Below are 18,244 nucleotides of genomic sequence, written 5' to 3'. Positions count from 1 at the left end.
CTTCACGATGCATGGCTTTCCTCAAAGATAAAAAAATTCGCTCTTCCGCCAGTGTTGTGTCGCTAACCTCCAAAGGAGGGACTTCAACCCTGGAACATTGGAAACAATGAGTACGATTCATCAGGCAGTATCAAAGGGAGTAGCATCGCTTCCTGGCATAGTTTGTCGCACTTCATCTACACACATCCACCACAACTCATGTGCTAACTTATGCCCACTTTATTACCAATGATACAAAAATAACTGAATGGGCACAGACCTGGACCAGTATGTCGAAGCATGGGGGACGGCAACTACACTGACTACGCATGAATGTTAGAAGCTGAATTTTTTGTGATAGTCCAAAGAGTAAGTACGGGGCTAGTGATAATACATCTTTGATACAAGGTATTACAAAGTGCAGAACATCTAGGTTCCAAGCCTTGTGCGCAGGAAGAACAAATCTATCGCAACTAAGCGCACCCTCGAGTAATTAGGCAGAAAATAAATAATGAGTTGATGACAGCACTGGGGAAGTTTCAACGAATCAGAAAAGATCAGAATGCACTGACCCTAATTTAATTCATGAGTGGAATGCTTGGATAGCTTGGCATACATTTCTAGCCCTTGCGCTACTTGTGCTGTTTCAACAAGGCCTAATGAGCACTGAAAGTGTTCGCATGTTCTCTGAAACTGTGGTCAAAGCTTCACACATCCACCCATCGCCATCTACGATATCTGTCGAAACGGAGGTTTACTGAGCCGAACAGGCATCATGCACATCCATTGTAAACACATAGGCTATGGAGGCAGCTGAGGCAAGCAATGGACGCATCACCACATGATGAAACATGGTGTGCCCACAGGATCACCATGAAAAGGGTCTAAACCATATGTCCTGGATAACATGGACCAAGCTATTAAAAAACCGGCTGTGATAATAAATGTTAAATTTTTTTTTATCGGATGTCATTGTCGACAAACAAGCATTTTTGCTGACATGAAAATTTTTAATCGCACTTGCTGGGCTAGGTAGCCGTCAACTGGATTATTGCAGTATGATGCTTCAATTCTGTGAGGGTGCCACTAAGAAATAATTACAGCACCTTTGTACATCCCATTATTAAGGTGTATCAAGCACAGCACTGCTTCAAACGTGAGAAAGACTCCTTACGTCACTGGAGGCGGAGGGGACGCCATGTAATATCACAAACAACTTAAAGGCAAACTGCAACGAAATTTCGCTTTGGCCCAATAGTTTGAGTGGCATGTATGACTGAAGCAATCTTGGCAAAGCCGCAGGGCTGCCTTATTATCAGCCTGTAAACGGCATCCAAACAGACAACACGTGAACCCAATAGTTAGTGGCTGTGGCGGAAGTCCCAGTGCATTGCATCAACGATTTTCCTGTGTTCTGCGTGCAGCTGGGGACATCGCCTAATCTCAGAGGTCATGCTGAGGAGCCGTGCAATCTTGGTTGTGTGTCACTTCGTGTGAGCTGAAATGGTGGCATTTTTTTTTCTTTTCAGTTTCAATTTCAAAAATGGAAATTATCGCTTTTCATAACACTTCCAGTCGTTCTGCAAACATCAAGTTTTGCACAGCAATTCCTCTATATCTGCACAGCTTAAACTGGGCTTCTTATGTGTTCCAGTATTTTGTTGCAGGTGGCCTTTAAAAGCGCAGGAGTCAACCCGGTGCAGTCATTAAAGGTTATACGAAGACTGTTGCCAAAAGCTGCTATATTGGCCCTTCTAGTTGCTTGTTTTTCGGGGAAATGCTTTCCCCTCTTGTCCTATCGAGCACTCAACAAACTCTAAACTCTAATGGCCATGTGTGTACATGTGAGTTGAATCTAGTACCACAACACACTGCAGGTTTTGGTAATGTTTTCAGTCTCCTTTTTCACATCCGCAGCCACTCTGCACTTGACAGGAATATTGAACTGGTTGAATCTGTTGCACTTTATGAAAATTGAGGCTCCATAGCATATTGTCCCGTGGTCGTGACGTCAAAGAACACAGTAGCAATACTGTGAAAGGCAAAACTAGCTTTTATTGGGTGAACCTGTGCCCACAAAACAGGCTACACTTAAAACTGAACGAGAGCGGCGAACACAGTCGGCGATCGTCGAAAATCTGATCAGCGGGTCCAGCGCGTCGGCTTTTATATAGCAGTCATCGAATGTTCCAGACTAATCGTTGCGACCCGCGTGCCTTCCACAAAGTTCTACACCATTCGCGTCATGCGATGAAATCAGATAAAACAAGCTTCGGCGACAACAGACAGCGTATAGAAGCATCAATAACTTTCCAGATACTTCGGAGACATGCAGGCGCGTCCCGCGCTGTGCGATAACATTTGTTAGGCGGCGAAACGTGGTCGCCTGATAAATATAAGTACACGTGTCAATACCCCGCTCTTAAGAAGCATCGACCCGATGCTGCAAACAAACGAAAGAAATAAAGAAGCACTCGTAGCAAAGAAAACAACAAAATAAGGAAAGTTCGTCAGCGTCCATAAAAGAATTTTAGACGACCCACGTGGACCACTTCAGATCGTGCGCGGCGCCGCTGTGAATGCGAAATGCCGTCTGGCACGACCTCGTAGTCCAGTTCGCCAATACGTCGAATGACTTTGTAAGGTCCGAAATAGCGTCGCAATAGTTTCTCACTCAGTCCTCGTCGGCGTATCGGGGTCCATACCCAAGCACGGTCGCCGGGCTGATACTCGACGAAGCGTCGTTGGAGGTTGTAGTGTCGGCTGTCGGTACGCTGCTGGTTCTTGATACGTAGGCGGGCGAGCTGTCGGGCTTCTTCGGCACGCTGGAGATAGGTAGCGACGTCAAGATTCTCCTCGTCAGTGACGTGCGGCAGCGTGGCCTCGAGCGTCGTCGTCGGGTTCCTGTCGTAAATCAACTTGAACGGCGTGATCTGTGTTGTCTCTTGCACCGCCGTGTTGTAGGCGAATGTTGCATACGGCAGGACCGCGTACCACGTCTTGTGTTCAACGTCGACGTACATCGCTAGCATGTCGGCGAGGGTCTTGTTCAGGCGCTCCGTGAGACCATTCGTTTGCGGATGGTAGGCAGTTGTCCTCCTGTGGCTTGTCTGGCTATATTGCAGAATGGCTTGGGTGAGCTCTGCTGTAAAAGCCGTTCCTCTGTCGGTGATGAGGACTTGTGGGGCACCATGTCGCAGCAGGATGTTCTCGTCGAAAAATTTCGCCACTTCGGCTGCGCTGCCTTTCGGTAGAGCCTTAGTTTCAGCGAAGCGGGTGAGATAGTCCGTCGCCACGACGATCCACTTATTCCCGGATGTTGACGTCGGAAACGGCCCCAACAAATCCATCCCAATCTGCTGGAATGGTCGACGAGGAGGTTCGATGGGCTGTAGTAATCCTGCTGGCCTTGTCGGTGGTGTCTTACGTCGTTGACAGTTTCGGCATGTCTTGACGTAACGGGCGACGTCGGTGGTCAGACGCGGCCAGTAATACCTTTCCTGTATCCTCGACAGCGTCCGGGAGAATCTGAGGTGCCAAGCGGTGGGATCGTCGTGTAAGGCGTGCAGTACTTCTGGACGCAGCGCTGACGGTACAACAAGAAGGTAGCTGGCGCGGACTGGTGAGATGTTCTTCACAAGCAGGTTGTTTTGTAGCGTGAACGAAGACAACCCGCACTTAAATGCCCTAGGGACAATGTCGGTGTTCCCTTCCAAATACTCGACGAGGCCTTTTAGCTCCGGGTCTGCTCGCTGCTGTTTAGTGAAGTCTTCCGCGCTTATTATTCCAAGGAAGGAATCGTCGTCCTCGTCGTCTTGCGGCAGGGTATCGATGGGGGCGCGTGATAAGCAGTCGGCGTCCGAGTGTTTTCTTCCGGACTTGTATATTACGGTGACGTCATATTCTTGCAGTTTGAGGCTCCACCGCGCCAGCCGTCCTGAAGGGTCCTTTAAGTTAGCTAGCCAACACAACGCGTGATGGTCGCTGACGACCTTGAATGGCCTGCCATAGAGGTAAGGGCGGAATTTTGCTGTAGCCCAAATGATGGCGAGGCATTCCTTTTCAGTCGTAGAGTAATTGCCTTCCGCTTTTGACAGCGACCGGCTAGCATAAGATATAACCCGTTCAAGTCCGTCTTTCTATGGACTAGGACGGCACCGAGGCCTAGGCTACTGGCGTCAGTGTGGATTTCAGTATCGGCGTCCTCGTCGAAGTGTGCAAGTACCGGCGGTGACTGCATGCGTCGTTTGAGTTCTCGAAATGCGTCGGCCTGTGGCGTTTCCCACTTGAACTCGACATCACATTTCGTTAGATGTGTTAGCGGCTCCGCGATGCGTGAAAAGTCCTTGACAAAGCGCCTATAGTAGGCACACATGCCAAGGAACCTGTGCACTGCCTTCTTGTCGATTGGCTGCGGGAACTTTGCGATGGCAGCTGTCTTCTGCGGGTCTGGGCATACTCCAGATTTTCTGATGACGTGGCCTAGGAATAGAAGCTAATCGTAAGCGAAGCGACACTTTTCCGGCTTCAGAGTGAGCCCAGATGACTTGATGGCCTCTAATACTGTCGCAAGCCGCTTAAGGTGATCGTCGAAATTTCCGGCGAAGACGACGACGTCATCCAAGTAAACAAGACAGGTCTGCCACTTCAATCCTGCTTAAACCGTGTCCATCACGCGCTGGAACGTTGCAGGCGCCGAGCACAGTCCAAATGGCATAACCTTGAACTCATAGAGGCCGTCTGGCGTGATGAAGGCGGTCTTTTCGCGATCCCTTTCGTCGACTTCTATTTGCCAGTAGCCAGATTTGAGGTCCATCGATGAGAAGTATTTAGCATTGCAGAGCCGATCCAATGTGTCGTCTATCCATGGGAGGGGGTATACGTCTTTCTTCGTGATTTTGTTCAGTCAACGATAATCGATGCAAAAACGTAGGTTTCCGTCCTTTTTCTTCACTAAAACAACTGGAGATGCTGACGGGCTTTTCGATGGCTGGATGATGTCGTTGCGCAGCATTTCGTCGACTTGTTGTCTTATAGCTTCGCGTTCTCGCGTCGAAACTCTGTAAGGGCTCTGGCAGAGTGGTCGAGCGCACTCTTCGATTATTATGCGATGCTTTGCGACTGGTGTTTGTCGAATCTTCGATGACGTCGAAAAGCAGTCTTTGTATCGTCGAAGCAGACTTCTGAGCTGCTGCCGCTTAATCATGGGGAGACTTGGATTTATGTCGAAGTCTGGCTCGGGAACTACGGTGGTCGGGGTAGACGCGACAGAATCCATGAGGACAAACGCATTGCTCGTTTCCAGAATTTCCTCGATGTATGCGATCGTCGTGCCCTTGTTGATGTGCTTGAACTCCTGGCTGAAGTTTGTCAGTAACACTTTCATGTTTCCTCCGTGCAGTCGAGCGAACCCTCTTGCGACGCATATTTCACGGTCGAGCACTAGATGTTGGTCGCCTTCGATGACACCTTCTACGTCAGCAGGCATTTCGGTGCCAACCGAGATAACAGTGCTGGAGCGAGGCGGGATGCTCACTTGATCTTCGAGCACACTCAAGGCGTGGTGACTACGAGGGCTCTCCGGCGGTATCGCTTGATCTTCCGACAGCGTTATTGACTTCGACTTCAGGTTGATGATTGCGCCGTGTTGGTACAGGAAGTCCATGCCGAGAATGACGTCTCGTGAACACTGTTGTAGGATAACGAAGGTGGCAGGGTAAGTCCGGTCATGAATGGTAATTCTTGCCGTGCAGATTCCAGTCGGCATTATGAGGTGTCCTCCAGCGGTCTGAATTTGAGGGCCTTCCCATGCGGTCTTAACTTTCTTCAACTGGGCGGCGATGTGTCCACTCATGACGGAGTAATCAGCCCCTGTGTCCACTAAGGCGGTAACTGCGTGGCCGTCGAGAAGCACGTCGAGGTCGGTGGTTCTTTGTCTGGCGTTGCAGTTAGGTCTTGGCGTCGGATCACGGCTGCGTCGTGCTGAACTGAAGCTGGAACGTCGAGTGGTGAAGTCGTCTTTCGTCGGTGCAGTCTTGGCTTCCTGACTTCGGCGGCGGCGGAGGATCTTCGTCAGTTCTACGAACAGCAACCGCACCTCCATCGGTTGCTGCTTTTAGTTTTCCGGGTATGGGCTCGCAGAGCGGCCCCGGGCTGGGCCGGTGTATGGTCGGCGCTGCGGCGACAGGTAGCGGCCTGGTGACGGCGAACGGGACGGCCGTCGAGGGCTCCACTGAGTAGTGGCGAGGTAGTCGGCGATATCGCGAGGGCGTTCACCTTGCTGCGGGCGCGGAGCGTTGACGGCGAAACCTCGCAGTCCCATCTGCTGCGGGCGCGGAGCGTTGATGGCGAAACCTCGCAGTCCCATCTCCCGGTATGGGCATCGTCGGTAGACGTGGCCGGCTTCGCCTCAGTGGTAGCAGAGCGGGCTGTGGTCGGGGGCGCGCCAAATGTCCGTCTTCCTCACGTAGGTGCGCTGGGCGACGGGTGGTCGTGCTGGTAGCTGCGGACGATGAAACTGCGGCGTGACAGGGCCCTGGCGCGGTCGCGGAGGGGGACCTTGACGGCGTGCGACGGCGGCGTAGGTCATCGCTTCTGGCTGGGGCTGCGGTAATTGAGGTTGCACCTCAGGAGCTCACAGCGATCGCTGAACCTCATCTTTCACGATGTCAGCGATCGAGGCTACTTCAGGTTGCGACGAAGGCAAGACCTTGCGGAATTCTTCGCGCACAATGACCCTTATGGTCTCTTGGAGATCAACGGAGCCCAGCGCTTGGATGGCGCACTGAGGAGTGAGCACTTGGCGGTTATATTGTCTAGTGCGCATTTCTAACGTTTTCTTAATCGTCGTAGCCTCTGTCAGGAACTCAGCTACGGTCTTCGGTGGGTTTCGGATTAGTCCGGCGAAAAGTTCTTGCTTGACGCCTCGCATCAAGAAACGCACTTTTTTCTCTTCAGACATTACCGGGTCGGCGTGCCGGAAAAGATGGGTCATCTCTTCTGTGAAGATGGCGATGGTCTCATTGGGTAGTTGGCCTCGTGTTTCCAGCAGAACTTCGGCCCTTTCTTTTCGGACAACGCTCGTGAACGTCCTCAGGAAGTTACTGTGGAACAGGTCCCATGTTGCTAGGGTGGACTCCCGGTTCTATAACCAAGTCCTCGTGGCATCTTCCAAGGAGAAGTACACGTGTCGTAGCTTATCCTCAGAGGTCCAGTTATTGAAGGTCGAGATCCTTTCGAAGGTTTCGAGCCAGGTTTCAGGATCCTCCGACGTAGCTCCACGGAAGGTAGGGGGCTCTCTGGGTTGTTGAAGTACGATGGGTGAGACTGGGGCCGCCATTGTGGTTGTCTTGGCCGTAATCCTCTTGGTCTTCTCAGGTAGAAGTCCGTGCTCCGGGGGCAGGTGTTGTAGACGAGGCTTGCTCGATGGTCCGTGACTACGTTGGTGCTCTCTTTACGGTCCGGGCTTGGATCACGGCTTGTCGGGGTGTCCGGTACATGGACGAAAAGCACCTCCACCATAATGTCACGTGGTCGTGACGTCAAAGAACACAGTAGCAATACTGTGAAAGGCAAAACTAGCTTTTATTGGGCGAACCTGTGCCCACAAAACAGGCTACACTTAAAGCTGAACGAGAGCGGCGAACACAGTCGGCGATCGTCGAAAATCTGATCAGCGGGTCCAGCGCGTCGGCTTTTATACAGCAGTCATCGAATGTTCCAGACTAGTCGTTGGGACCCGCGTGCCTTCCACAAAGTTCTACACCATTCGCGTCACGCGATGAAATCAGATAACACAAGCTTCGGCGACAACAGACAGCGTATAGAAGCATCGATAACTTTCCAGAAACTTCGGATACATGCAGGCGCGTCCCGCGCTGTGCAGTAACATTTGTTAGGCGGCGAAACGTGGTTGCCCGATAAATATAAGTACATGTGTCAATATTTACTGTGTCAGTGGCCGTGGAAAAAAAAAAGGCAATATTCCGTCAGTACTCCTTTAATTAACCAGCTAGAATAAATAAATTAACCAGTCCTAATAACTACTGCTCCAATAATGTTACTTCATTCAAATTCTAAATTGTGCTTGACATTCTAAAACGTCATATTCAGCAGTTCATAGTGTGAGCCGTAGCAGGTCCAGCGCTGTGAATGTGATGTCATCACTTAGTCACATGGCCCCGCAGGGGCGTCTGCGTAAGCAGGCGTTTGGTGTGTTGCGACACCACGTACCCGAGCACACGAGGGTTGGACCCTCCCGCGTGTAGCCGTGCGCGGCTCAGCCGTGTCAGGGGAAAGGGGGATCCTGGGGGTTGAGCTGATGCCGGGTGTTCGGACCTTTAAGGCCCCCCGGCGGAGGCAACACACCTCTTTGGCCTCTGCTTCACGTAGACGGCACCCCCGGACTGACCCACCCGGGGGAAATCGGTAGTCGCCTTTTCCTGTCTCCCTCTTCTCAAACCTTCGTCTTTATCTCTCACTTTATATCTTTCCTGTCTTCTTCTCTCTTCCATTTACTTCCTTTCTCCACGGCGGCAAGGGTTAACCTTGTGTGGATATCCTGCCTTGGGTACACCATATTGGGTTATAGTGATGGCGTACGGCTGGCGTCGTGCAGGCTTGTACACAAGCTGTGCCGCGTCCCCTCGTTGGGCTCCGTGGTGGGCGGTCGGCGCTGTTGCCGAACATACTCATTTTCTATGGCAGCACAAACCTCTGTTGTCTATGATCGGCATCTGAAAAGATGCCGCACCGAAGTACCATTCCATTTCTCCTTTCGGAGCAACGCTCCATCCTTCCCCAAGTTCTATGTAGTACACAGCGAAAGCAACATGCCGGTAAGAAAACTCTCACCATTCCTTGTAGCCAAATGCCTGAAAGAAAAAATCGGACCGACATACAAAGCCTCCAAAATGTCTAGCGGGGACCTCCTCCTAGAACTGAATGATAAAGACCAAGCAGAGAAGCTCACTGACCTTACCAGTATTGGCGACGCCACAGTTACGATCTCACCACATAGAACACTGAACACAAGCCGGGGAGTGATTTCTGAAGAAGACTTTATTGGATTGAGCGATGAGGAACTCCTTGAAGGTTTCCAAGAACAAAATGTGACAAAAGTACAAAGAATCGTAATCCGCAGAAACAACCAAGAAATCCCCACCAAACATGTTATACTCACCTTTGGAACAAGCGAAATGCCTACTTCACTCGATGCAGGTTATGTTAAAGTCAATGTCAGAGCATATATCCCGAACCCTAGACGATGTTTTAAGTGCCAAAGGTTCGGACATGCTTCACATGCATGCCGAGGACAAACAACTTGTGCTAAATGCAGCTCCAACGAACACCAATCTGAGAATTGCACCTCTTCCCCACATTGTGTTAACTGCAAGGGAGATCACCCAGCTTATTCACGCTCCTGCCCTTGCTGGAAAAAAGAAAAAGAAGTCATTGCTCTAACTGTAAAAGAAAAAATTTCGTTCTTTGAAGCCAGAAAGCGGCTATCATACCTTCCACGAAGAAGTTACGCCGATGTGACGCAGTCGGGGGCAGCGTCACAGAGGCCTCCGGAGTCCTCCGAGCCCACGCGCAGTGGTGCTGCAGTGACTCCTCCCGCCCCCGTGATGGAAGCAGCCGACGCTGCTCCATCCTCTTCCAAGGCCCTGCAAACACCAGTCCCGCAAGGCCCTAAGATAAAGCGAACCCCAAGGCCCGAGGCACGTGTCTCGGCGCCCAACTCTCGGTCTTCCAGCGCTTCAGAAAGAGCGATGGAGATCGACACAAGAACACCGGTGTCATTGACACCGAAGGACAAGCGCTCTCTTGAGCGCGGTAAGAGGGACAAGATCCCAATAACCACGCAAAATAAGAAGGCGATAACCTGAAGGTTATCGCTCCTTTGTATCACACTTCTTGAGACCTACGTCACCTAACATCTCTCCTATCTCCTGTTGAACTGTTAACGCCATTTTTTACCCTTCAATTCCACAATGGCTTTTATTATTCACTGGAACTGTAGAGGTCTTTTACATAACTTAGGTGACATTAAAGACCTGTTATTTAACTTCTCTCCTGTGGCCTTATGCTTACAGGAAACAAACCTAGGCGAAAAACACAAACATATCTTAAAAGGTTTCACTGTTGTACGGCACGACCGTACTCAGATGAACCGGCTTTCGGGTGGAGTAGCCATTGTTGTGCAGGGCGGTATTGCAGCTAGAGAAGTTCCCATTACCAGTCACATAGAAGCCGTTGCTGTCACTATTATAACTCACAAAACCATCACCATTTGCTCGCTGTATATCCCACCCCACACCCATTTTACCACTAAAGACTTAGAAAATATAACAGGTCAATTACCGGAGCCATTTGTTTTAGTGGGGGATTTTAATGCTCACGGTACTCTTTGGGGCAGTATCAAAACTGACCAAAGAGGGCAAATGGTTGAAGGTTTTATTCTGTCAAATGATACCTGCCTTCTAAATTCAGGTGCACCGACATACTTTTCACCGACTTCCCGCACTTTTAGTTGTATAGATTTAGCTTCTTGCTCACCATCTCTTCTTAATGATCTTAAATGGGAAACCCTCGACAAGTCTTATGGCAGTGACCACTTGCCCGCAATCATCAAATATTTATCATCACCTCCAACCTTAGTCACTAGGCCACGCCAGTGGAAATTGCAGCTTGCTGACTGGCCGCTTTTTATGGAAAACGCGAAACTGGAAGTTGTCTTTTCAGAAGAACAAAACATTGACGAACTTAACAAAAAAATCACTCAGGTCATAATCTCTGCAGCAGAAAAAGCAATACCGCAGTCATCCGGTATTGTACACAAAAGGCTAACTCCCTGGTTGGACTAACGAGTGTACCGAAGCCAGAAAGAAGCAAAATAAGGCCTGGGGAATCCTACGTAGGTACCCCACTTATAGCAACCTTTTATATTTCAAACAGGCCAAAGCGAAAGCACGTTTTATTCGAAGAAATGCGGAGAAATTATCATGGCGAAAATACATAAGTTCAATCAATAGTACCGTCACATCAAAACGAATGTGGGACCAGGTGAGAAAATTTAGAGGAGAGTACTCATCATACACTATACCACTACTTACATGTCCAGGCACACAAACAACACTGCAGGACCAGGCCAACTTATTAGGTGAACACTTTTACAACATTTCCAGCTCAGCACACTATTCAAATTCATTCTTAAAATATAAAGAATCGGCGGAGAAACAGGGACTGCCCACCACTGGGGCTTCAAAGGAACCTTATAATAACGTCCTCACAATGCAAGAACTGAACAGGGTTCTCTCGGCCGGCAAAAAAACAGCAACAGGTCTTGACCGTGTCCACTACACAATGTTGGCACACCTATCTCAAGCATCAGCAGAAACACTTCTTAAATTTTTCAACAAGATCTGGGAATCTGGAGTAATGCCTACAGACTGGAAAAATGCAGTAATAGTGCCTTTTTTGAAATCAGGTAAACCCGCAACGTCCCCAAGTAGCTACAGGCCCATTGCCTTAACAAGCTGCCTAGCCAAATCCTACGAAAGTATCATCAACATAAGGCTCACATTCATCCTTGAATCAAGGAACTTAATAGACGCGCACCAGTGCGGATACAAAAAGGGCTGCTCGACAACTGACCACCTCGTACGACTAGAACATGAAATACGTAAAGCGTTTCTACACAAACAACACTGTCTCACAGTATTTTTCGATCTAGAGAAAGCATATGATACCACGTGGAGGTATGGAATTTTAAGAGACCTGGCTGGCTTGGGAGTCCGTGGCAAAATGCTAAACTGTCTATCTGATTTTATGGCAAATAGAACATTTCAGGTGCGTCTCGGCACAACACTTTCACGCACATTTACACAGGAAAATGGGGTTCCACAGGGTTGTATTCTGAGCACGACACTCTTCATAATCAAAATGAACTCTGTTAATAAGATCATACCATCCTCTGTTATGCACTCCATATATGTCGACGATCTGCAAGTTGCTTGCCGCGCCTCAAATCTATCCACTTGCGAAAGACAACTACAAATAACCATAAATAACCTTACACAATGGGCTGACAAAAATGGATTCCGTTTTTCAACAGACAAAACTGTTACAGTTCTCTTCTCCCAGAAACGAGGATTACACTTGAACCCAGTTCTCACATTGCATGGTACAACCTTGCCGGTCAAAGAACACTATAAATTTCTAGGCGTAACGTTTGACACAAAGCTGAACTTCCTGGCCCACATTAACACAACTAAAAGTAAAGCAAATAAAGCATTAAATATCCTCAAGGTGCTATCACACAAGCACTGGGGATCTGACCGAACTTGTCTACTACGTATATACCGGTCCCTCGTACGTAGCATCCTCGACTACGGTAGTGTAGTTTATGGTGCAGCTAGGCAGTCATACATCAAGCGACTCGATCCAGTTCATAATCTCGGCCTACGACTGGCAAGCGGTGCCTATAGAACATCGCCTGTCCAAAGTTTATATGTTGACTGCAATGAGCCGTCCTTACAGCAACGCAGAGCACTGCTTACACTTTCCTATGTACTACGAGTTCGATCATCACCACAACATATATGTTACAACATCGTTACACAGTGCATATCAAGGATACACTACACAAGCAAACCGAACATGATTCGGCCACTAATCTTACGATACGAAGAATACTGTCAGGCTTATGATGTTCCTCACGAGGCCCTGCAGGTTGCGGAAAGGCCACCAAGATTGCCACCATGGTACAACTTTTCACAGCTATGTGACTGGACACTAACACATCTAAAGAAGAAAGACATTCCACAAGAACACATAATACAAGAGTTTCGAGCTATACAAGAAAAATATAAACATTACACGGAATTTTACACCGACGGCTCCAAAACACAAGAATACGTAGGTGTCGGAATAATTACGAAAAATTGGCAAAATAGCATTCGGATAAATAGTTTTTCTTCAGTGTTTACTGCCGAAGTTTTCGCAATATGGACGGCAGTTAAAAAAATTACCAGTGACAAGAAGACGAATACTATTATATATACCGATTCGTTAAGCGCACTCAGAGCTCTAAACCTTAACTCCGCGTCCGAACCCCTACTTGGTGACATCCTAAACATGTTGGCTTATAACGAATACGGAAGAACCATACGATTCTGCTGGGTCCCAAGCCATGTCGGGATACCAGGGAATGAAGCTGCAGATAGATGCGCGTTCATGGCAGCACACAAAGGTATAACGCAAACAACACTTCCATACAAAGACAGTATCCGAGCTATTCAAAAGGCCCTGACATTAAAGTGGCAACTAGAATGGGACTCTTGCACAAATAACAAGTTACACACAATAAAACCCGTGCTTAGAGAATGGAAGTCGTGCTGTCACCAGCAACGCTTCTATGAGGTGATCCTATGTAGACTCCGAATCGGGCATACACACCTGACACACAATTTTCTACTCCAAAACGAAAATCCGCCAACTTGCGAGAAGTGCCATGAACCACTCACCGTAATGCACATTATTATGACATGTCCAAATATTGAAACACAGAGGCAAAAGCTCTTACAGAACCTTTATAACTTACACATACCTTTACACCCTGCCTCAATACTCAGAGATGAACCGCTAGTGCCTTTCGCTGACTTGTTCAGCTTTCTAGAAGAAACCGGTTTTTTACACAGACTCTAATATACCGCACCTTCCACTGCTCTAACATTTGAATTCTTAATATCTTGTGGCTGGCGCAGCATGGCCTTAGTGGCTTTTGCGCCATTAAACCCGAATTAACTAACTAACTTAGTCACATGGATTTTGGTACCATCGGATGATAACGCCTGTACAGGAATTTCCACTTCATGGGGCGTATAATGCTTTCGAATAAAAAAATTACAAGCGCACATGCGACCTTATCTGCATGGACAGCAACACACACTTGACATATTTTCATGATGTGTTTCGCAACTATGAAATGCAGGCTGGAAACCCTTCAACGTCGTGTTCTTGATGGCAAAGTAAAATTGGGCAATATTATGCCACTTTTTGCATGAGCACTTGTATCTGAGGAATGGCAGCTAAGACTGTAAGTGTTGGTCAACTGAGCAGCAGTCTATCATATAGACTTAAGGGCCTCAATCTTTTCTTCACAGTTTTGACGAGATGCAGCCCTTATACAGGACCGGCCTTGTAAGCGCTACTATTAGGTGGCTGTAGGTACTAGATGCCGCACTCGCACCACTGGAGGCAGTTATCTTGACAGTTGAAGCCGCTGTGCAACACTGCTCAACTGCAACTGTTTGTCAGTTCAGCTGTTCACCAGTTAATAGTTAGCTTAGTTTCTGCTAATTGCATATTAATTTAAGCAGAAAAGATGCCTAACTTCGTAGGAGACTACTGCTGATGGAACACTTTAGGTGCATCCTCGCATCCTGTAGCTTCTCAAGTAAAATGGCCGATGTTAGTTAGGACGACTTGAATAAAGTTGACCCCGCAGGGGCGTCTGCGTCAGCAGGCGTTTGGTGTGTTGCGACACCACGTACCCGAGCACACGAGGGTTGGACCCTCCCGCGTGTCGCCGTGCGCGGCTTAGCCGTGTCCGGGGAAAGGGGGATCCTGGGGGTTGAGCCGATGCCGGGTGTTTGGACCTTTAAGGCCCCCCGGCGGAGGCAACACACCTCTTTGGCCTCTGCTTCACGTAGACGGCACCCCCGGACTGACCCACCCGGGGGAAATCGGCAGTCGCCCTTTCCTGTCTCTCTCACCTCAAATCTTCGTCTTTATCTCTCACTTTTTGACCTTTCCTGTCTTCTTCTTTCTTCCATTTACTTCCTTTCTCCACGGCGGCAAGGGTTAACCTTGTGTGGCTATCCTACCTTGGGTACACCATATTTGGTTATAGCGACGGCGTACGGCTGGCGTCGTGCAGGCTTGTACACAAGATCTGCCGCGTCCCCTCGTTAGGCTCCGTGGTGGGCGGTCGGCGCTGTTGCCGAACATACTCATTTTCTATGGCAGCACAAACCTCTGTCGTCTATGATCGGCGTCTGAAAAGATGCCGCACCGAAGTACCATTCCATTTCTCCTTTCGGAGCAACGCTCCATCCTTCCCCAAGTTCTATGTAGTACACAGCGAAAGCAACATGCCAGTAAGAAAACTCTCACCATTCCTTGTAGCCAAATGCCTCAAAGAAAAAATCGGACCGACGTACAAAGCCTCCAAAATGTCTAGCGGGGACCTCCTCCTAGAACTGAATGATAAAGACCAAGCAGTGAAGCTCACTGACCTTACCAGTATTGGCGACGCCACAGTGACGATTTCACCACATAGAACACTGAACACAAGCCGGGGAGTGATTTCTGAAGAAGACTTTATTGGATTGAGCGATGAGGAACTCCTTGAGGGTTTCCAAGACCAAAATGTGACAAAAGTACAAAGAATAGTAATCCGCAGAAACAACCAAGAAATCCCCACCAAACATGTTATACTCACCTTTGGAACAAGCGAAATGCCTACTTCACTCGATGCAGGTTATGTTAAAGTCAATGTCAGAGCATATATCCCGAACCCTAGACGATGTTTTAAGTGCCAAAGGTTCGGACATGCTTCACATGCATGCCGAGGACAAACAACTTGCGCTAAATGCAGCTCCAACGAACACCAATCTGAGAATTGCACCTCTTCCCCACATTGTGTTAACTGCAAGGGAGATCACCCAGCTTATTCACGGTCCTGCCCTTGCTGGAAAAAAGAAAAAGAAGTCATTGCTCTAACGGTAAAAGAAAAAATTTCGTTCTTTGAAGCCAGAAAGCGGCTATCATACCTTCCGCGAAGAAGTTACGCCGATGTGACGCAGTCGGGGGCAGCGTCACAGAGGCCTCCGGAGTCCTCCGAGCCCACGCGCAGTGGTGCTGCAGTGACTCCTCCCGCCCCCGTGATGCAAGCAGCCGACGCTGCTCCATCCTCTTCCAAGGCCCTGCAAACACCAGTCCCGCAAGGCCCTAAGATAAAGCGAACCCCAAGGCCCGAGGCACGTGTCTCGGCGCCCAACTCTCGGTCTTCCAGCGCTTCAGAAAGAGCGATGGAGATCGACACAAGAGCACCGGTGTCATTGACACCGAACGACAAGCGCTCTCTTGAGCGCGGTAAGAGGGACAAGATCCCAATAACCACGCAAAATAAGAAGGCGATAACCTTAAGGTTATCGCTCCTTTGTATCACACTTCTTAAGACCTACGTCACCTAACATCTTTCCTATCTCCTATTGAACTGTTAACGCCATTTCTTACCCTTCAATTCCACAATGGCTTTTATTATTCACTGGAACTGTAGAGGTCTTTTACATAACTTAGGTGACATTAAAGACCTGTTATCTAACTTCTCTCCTGTGGCCTTATGCTTACAGGAAACAAACCTAGGCGAAAAACACAAACATATCTTAAAAGGTTTCACTGTTGTACGGCGCGACCGTACTCAGATGAACCGGCTTTCGGGTGGAGCAGCCATTGTTGTGCAGGGCGGTATTGCAGCTAGAGAAGTTCCGATTACCAGTCACATAGAAGCCGTTGCTGTCACTGTTATAACTCACAAAACCATCACCATTTGCTCGCTGTATATCCCACCCCACACCCATTTTACCACTAAAGACTTAGAAAATATAACAGGTCAATTACCGGAGCCATTTGTTTTAGTGGGGGATTTTAATGCTCACGGTACTCTTTGGGGCAGTATCAAAACTGACCAAACAGGGCAAATGGTTGAAGGTTTTATTCTGTCAAATGATACCTGCCTTTTAAATTCAGGTGCACCGACATACTTTTCACCGACTTCCCGCACTTTTAGTTGTATAGATTTAGCTTTTTGCTCACCATCTCTTTTTAATGATCTTAAATGGGAAACCCTCGACAAGTCTTATGGCAGTGATCACTTGCCCGCAATCATCAAATATTTATCATCACCTCCAACCTTAGTCACTAGGCCACGCCAGTGGAAATTACAGCTTGCTGACTGGCCGCTTTTTATGGAAAACGCGAAACTGGAAGTTGTCTTTTCAGAAGAACAAAACATTGACGAACTTAACAAAAAAATCACTCAGGTCATAATCTCTGCAGCAGAAAAAGCAATACCGCAGTCATCAGGTATTGTACACAAAAGGCTAACTCCCTGGTGGACTACGGAGTGTACCGAAGCCAGAAAGAAGCAAAATAAGGCCTGGGGAATCCTACGTAGGTACCCCACTTATAGCAACCTTTTATATTTCAAACAGGCCAAAGCGAAAGCACGTTTTATTCGAAGAATTGCGGAGAAATTATCATGGCGAAAATACATAAGTTCAATCAATAGTACCGTCACATCAAAACGAATGTGGGACCAGGTGAGAAAATTTAGAGGAGAGTACTCATCATACACTATACCACTACTTACATGTCCAGGCACACAAACAACACTACAGGACCAGGCCAACTTATTAGGTGAACACTTTTACAACATTTCTAGCTCAGCACACTATTCAAATTCATTCTTAAAATATACCCCGCAGGGGCGTCTGCGCAAGCAGGCGTTTGGTGTGTTGCGACACCACGTACCCGAGCACACGAGGGTTGGACCCTCCCGCGTGTAGTCGTGCGCGGCTTAGCCGTGTCCGGGGAAAAGGGGATCCTGGGAGTTGAGTCAATGCCGGGTGCTTGGACCTCTACGGCCCCCCAGCGGCGGCAACACACTCCTTTGGCCTCTGCTTCACGTAGACGGCACCTCCGGCCTGACCCGACCGGGGGAAATCGGCAGTCGCCTTTTCCTGTCCTCCCCTATATCTTTCACTTTCCTATCTCCTTTCTCACAACTCTCCTATCTCCTCATCTCTTCTTGCGTTTCCCCTTTTTTCCTTGGTGGCTAGGGTTAACCTTGTGTGGCGAGCTGTCCTGAGTTCAGCCATATTTGGTTATAGTTGCGCTGTACAGGTGGCGTGGGGAGGACTTGCTTACAAGTTCCTCTCCCGTCCCCTTGTAGGGCTCCATGGTGGGTGGCTGGCACCGCGGCCGAATAATACATTTTTCCCATGGCACCTCCTCTCTCCAAACCAGATCGCCCTCACAAAAGAGGGCGGACCGATGTCACAGCTGATTTTTTTCAAAAAACCAAAGAAATCTTCCCTAAGTATCACGTTATACACAGTGAAAAGCCAGAAAAACCGGCTAGAAAAATATCCCCGTTCACAGTAGCAAGATGTCTGAAAGAAGCCATAGGCACCAACTA

The 18,244-nt window shown here is 48.5% G+C and overlaps 1 protein-coding gene across 4 annotated transcripts in view; it reads left to right on the top strand.

Annotated features, from left to right (window-relative positions):
* LOC142576299 (uncharacterized) overlaps window positions 1–18,244 on the top strand; it is a 119,354-nt gene that overhangs the window by 2,996 nt on the left and 98,114 nt on the right. The window lies entirely within an intron of this gene.

Source organism: Dermacentor variabilis, chromosome 3 (genome assembly GCF_050947875.1).
Source record: "Dermacentor variabilis isolate Ectoservices chromosome 3, ASM5094787v1, whole genome shotgun sequence".
Lineage (NCBI taxonomy): Eukaryota > Metazoa > Arthropoda > Arachnida > Ixodida > Ixodidae > Dermacentor > Dermacentor variabilis.
This window is presented reverse-complemented; position numbering and strand designations above follow the sequence as displayed.